Consider the following 5,434-nt stretch of genomic DNA (forward strand, 5'->3'; position numbering starts at 1 on the left):
CATGACTCAAAATCGATGCTAATGTCACTCTGTGTCTGCTGGATGAGTAAATAGGCAACTGTTTGTTAACAAATTCACCATGTTCACTTGAAAGGGGATAGCATGTCGATGTTGTGTTCACGTCTTTTTCCTCTACACCCAAGTGGCCTCAAAAAATCAATTAATGCAGGTTTAAATGTAGTTTATAAGTTAACTGTAGTTCATCCAGCCATTCTGTATAGATTTCTAACAAGCCCCATAAACCAAAGGGTCGGTTTTAGGTATTTTGGTTGAATTTTGGGAACTTGGAGAAGCTTGGCCAGCACAATACACAGCCTGGAGGCTGCTGCTGTTTGACAAGACAATTTCTGGGAAAAGGAGGTTGTTTTTGGAGTCTGAAGCTGGATTTTTCTTTGACTTTGGCTGACAAAAGTAGCTCTGAATTTTATGTGTTTAGTTTTACGTGGAGATATTCCAGTTTTACTATTTTTGTGGAAATATTATGAAGATTGATTGAATTTCCATTAATCATTGCAATCTCAAGACCACAAATTCTACATGGAGGGAATGGAAGGACTGGTTAAAGGATTCTTTTTGTGCATTAAACATGATTATATAACATAGTACACTCCCTTAAACTTGTATCCTTTTTCACTTCTTAAAGTCGTTTACCTTTGTGTACCTTCAGAAGAGGCTCCGCATCTTCATCAGCTGTCCTTGTGGTTTCAGTTTGATGGTTTACTTTGTGTTTCCTGGACTGTTGAGTGGACTCATGTTTCTTATAGTAATATTATTTGTATGTAAATTTGCATTATACTGATGATATCATTCATATGTCTTTCTTCTCATGCGTGAGTCTTTATTTAACCAGCAGCACAAAGTATTCCTTTATTGTGTTTGTTAATACGACTGTCATGCTTGTTTTGCTTCACAGCATTTTCTACCATTGATAAGAAAATTACATTTTTATTATGATTATTATTGCTTTGTTCCCATGGATGAATTGAGTCACAAAAGGAACTGAAGGTTGACTTACGTAAGCAAAACAGAAGCAACTGTAAACAAGAAGTGGTAAGTTTCCACTATCAGTCTTTCTACACCCACCTAACATTTCAGGTAAAATACACCACCTGAAACTTTTAGTGAGATATACTGAAGCAGTATATTTTATCAATATTTTGGTGTTTGGAAAATACTGAGCATACTGATGGATAACAAAGAAGATAATTGCAGTGTTTTGAGAGGTTTATATGGACTTTTAGCAACATAAAAACTTGTCACAATTAGAATAGTGTGTAACTGACCCTTTGATGAGGAAATTAGTTGTTAATAAAATTTTCCAGCAGACTTTGTGTGTATCTAGAGACAGAAAAGTATCTCCACTATGGGGCAGAAGAGGGCCAAATCATCCCAGAATGTCTTATTTCAAAACTTATGGTTTTGTACAATATTAATATAATTTAACTAAACCAAACTATAACTAAACACCCAACAGGGTTAAGGTAAAAGGCAGCAGCACTAGCAAAAATGCTCTATTAGTTTTTCTTCATAACTTTACAGTATTACTGTTATTGTTTGTCTGCTGCTTAACTAATTTCACATCCTAATACACTCCCCCCACTGTTCATGTGTTTAAATGTGGATTAATTATGTTAGTATCTGAGATGGTGCACATGCTCAATGCAGTTAAAAGCCAGTAGCCTATGTCAGCACTCATACAGTTAAATTTTCTACAGGGGTTCAACTGTGATAATCATTTTGATAAAATATAGGTATTAGAAGAGTATCACTTCCAGACTGTTCATCAGGTTGACTGCAGTGTTTCATCTCCTTAACTTTTTGTGAGTAAAAAAAAAAAACACGTTAAAAGATAAGTTACAACTCAAAAGCCTATTCTAACTTCCAGTTCTTACTTTACGGTCTGTTCTCCCAGCATTCATGTGTCTTCTACCACACTGACCCCTTGTGATGAGCTGACATCCCTTCAAGGATAAGGCTGGTGATTTTCTGTATTTTTCTTATTGTTATTAAATCTCATGTACAGAGCCAAACCAACAATGAATTCATCTTACTTACAAGTACTGTGTATGTATCTTAAGCCTGATATATTGTTGCTGTAGACCTTTTTGTTGTCCAAGAACTTTTAAAACACGTCAATGAGCCACACCTTGCACTGGGTACTATTTCCTTCATCCCTGAAGGAAGTGGTTACCTTTGCTAGCTTGTTGTACTACATATCAAAACCTCTTGAATTTGCACTGAAGCTCTTTGAGAAATTTATGATGTAGTACAAAGTCAAGAGGTTGTGTTAAGTAGCGCAACAAGCTAGTGAAGCTCTGTAGTGGCATCTGTCGTACTAGGAACTTTTCTCTTAAGCCACAGTTGAGGAAAAGTGCTGCACAGGATGGGCCATGGAAAAAATAACTAATTGTAGCCTCCATTCAATTATTTGTGTTTACAATTTCACTTTCATGCCATTCTCTCGTCCTGCTGTACCTCACTATGCTTGGATTTAAAAAGGTTTTTAGTCCTTATTAATATGGTATGGTTATTACAAATCAACATGTCTCAGATCAAATCAAACAAGTTTCACCAGCTCTTTATTCACCACATCAAGAAGTAGCTGATGTCGCCTTCTTCAAACTTCCAGCTGACTGAATGGGTTTGGTGCCCTCAACATGCAAAATAGATAATTCGAGAGCACTAATTAAGTAATTCGTGCGCACCAATTATTAAATCGAGAGCACTAATTAGTTTTTTTTTTTATCTCCACGGCTCTGTACTAAGCAAGAGTTCAAGCATAAAATACACACATGTTAATATCAAAAAAAAAATATTTAATCATTTAAAATAAGTTTAAAAGTATAATGAAAATAGTTTGTTGTCACATTTCAGGAAAAGTAATGTGATTACAGCTTTTAATGAAGTCACATTATCATTTCATTTGTACCAACATAATCTGCATTTCAGACACATCCTTTTTGTAGAACTGAGATAAACAGCTGTTCACTCTCCGGATCGAAAACCCACTTTGTGAACATTTGGTCACTGCTGGAGCCACTACACTCTCCTTGTGTTGTCCACCACGGCTCTCAGCACCCTTCAGAGGCTGCAGACGGACAAACACTGTTCATTAGCCGCTGATGAGTCGTGTAGCTGCAACAAGCCAAACTAGAACAGAGGCTAATTAGCCAACAGTTGCCAGCTGGGACATCAAACCTTTGCGCTCTTGATGTGCGCGGGCTTAGCGTCTGTGTTGAGAAAGTAAGAAAGCTAAGTATAGAGAAAAGATCCCAGGAGAGGCATATTCAGGCCTCAGCTTTCACTGGCTGAGGTCTGCTTTGAGAAGTTTCCAGTAATGTGAACAGAAGGAGAACCGAAGGCGGCTGTTTTATTTACATGTGGAATGATTTCTGACTTTTGAAGATGGTGAAGAGTGCTTTCCTATATGTTTTAAAGAGGCTATTTATCATATCTTTGGAGCCAAGTGCTTATTGCTCTAGTGCCACCTGTCCAGCATCAACTCTTTTTTTTTGGATTTTCTGTTTAATAGGATCAAGTTTGTACCTTTCACAAACTGATCTTTTTAATTCATAGTGAATTTCATGCCTGAAATTGCAAACAGTCATTTCTGAATATTAGATACTCTTCTAAAAAAAAGTATTACAGTTGTTTCTTTCATTTGTGTTTGGGTCTGTCTGAGACATTGAACATGTCATTTAAATTAAATGGCAAACTATATAATTTGTAATTGCCCTTCAGAACAACACATGTTAGCATTTTCTGATCTGACGTCCCTTTTGCCCCCTTTAGAAGGTATTTATCAGAGCCTTTCAAAACCGTTACACATCACCATTGCAAAAATATAAGTGCTAAGATAAGATTTAAGCAAAACAACTTGGTTGGGGTTAGGAAAAGATTATGGTGTGTACAGCAAATGATCACCCATGCCACTGTCAATGACATTTTGTTGACCAACCACCACAATCACTTCCTCCTCTCTCTGTAGACACATTACTCCCTCTTTAGTTCCTGATGGACAAGAATCATAATTCTTACAATCTCTAATGTTCTTTGTCACTTGAACATAAAAAATTGCTGAATAGACTGACATTGTTTTTCTTGCAAGGACAGTCTTCATCACAACCTGCAATTCCAGCTGTGCAAAATTGCTGCAAAGCCTGGCACTTCTGGGGGATTGTGTGGAGAGCTCTTTGGATGACGTCTCCCTCACTCTCCTGTTTTGTTGTACCTGTTAGAAAGGGACAAACAACTCCTTTATCATCCTTTTTAGCACATGGGGTCCAGTTACATCCCAATCTTTCAGTGTAACCCTCCCCATGTTCAACTTGGCCAGAGGTCTAATCATCCAGAATAAGTGGAAACACCTGTGTGGGTGTGCAGGGCTTTAAGGTCATGTTCATGTCATATGGGTTGGAAAGAAAAGATGGGAAAGATTCCCATGTTTAAGACGTGCACACATTCATGTCATCAATTCAAGACGCTTGTATGTTTATAGAGTTGGTCAAGTGAGGGTTAAAAATACTGTGTAATGACAACATAACACTACATCCATTGAATTTGGGCTTAATCACCGTGAATGATGGACTTTGGCTGATGTGAGGCATCCCTATTCGCTACACTGTAACAAATTTCCTTGTAAAATTACAGTAAATTACTGGCAGCTGTAGTTGCCAGCATTTTACCATTTTTTACAGTGTCACTACCATAATTTATTTTAACAGTTAATTGCTGTAAAAATTATTACAGTATTCAACTGTAGAATGTGACGTTTACAGTTTGATACCGTGGCTCAACCTGCAGTCATATACTGTATTTTACAGTGTTGCTATTGTTATCTACGTGAACAGTTTCTTACTGTAAATGTAAACAACTGAAAAGTTTTCTTCTTATTAATATTTATAAAAACAACTAAAAATTGCAGATATATACTGTAAATATCAATGTGTCTTCAATCTTAATGGTCCAGTAATGAGATCAGTTCATTTTTACATTTAAAAACACATAAACCTTAATTATCTATCACAAAAGAGGATGAGACATGTGACAGCTGTGCATTTATTCAAAGGTTTTCAAATATGCCAAGTATATTCAAGTATGCATGTTTGAAAAAATAATTCTCAAGGTTCATGCCCTTTCAAAGGGGGTCAATGTGAACCTGTTAATTATAATTTCCTGAACAGCAACTGCTTTGCAAACTACTGTTTAAAAAATTATAAAAGCACAAATAAACACATTGCAGGATAACACAAATTGTAATGCCTTCAAGTGTCCTCTGTTTTTAATTGGCAGATGGTTGGCATCCAGGCTTCAAGGCTCACAGCTCACTGAGTGAGAAAGAAACAAGAATGAAAAGAGTGGGAGAAAGAGAAATGAAACAACTGAATGGCAGAGATAAACATTTTAAACATGAGGTGACTTCAAGTTCTCCAGA

The 5,434-nt window shown here is 36.6% G+C and overlaps 1 long non-coding RNA gene across 1 annotated transcript; it reads right to left on the reverse strand.

The window, feature by feature from the left end:
* Positions 1 to 2,795: 2,795 nt before the first annotated feature.
* LOC121904371 lies at positions 2,796 to 4,338 on the reverse strand. Its single transcript, XR_006098213.1, has 2 exons — positions 4,092 to 4,338; positions 2,796 to 3,230 (listed from the first exon to the last, which is right to left on the reverse strand). It is a non-coding gene; the product is annotated as an uncharacterized LOC121904371 (long non-coding RNA).
* Positions 4,339 to 5,434: the final 1,096 nt, after the last annotated feature.

This window comes from Thunnus maccoyii, chromosome 9, assembly GCF_910596095.1.
Source record: "Thunnus maccoyii chromosome 9, fThuMac1.1, whole genome shotgun sequence".
NCBI lineage: Eukaryota > Metazoa > Chordata > Actinopteri > Scombriformes > Scombridae > Thunnus > Thunnus maccoyii.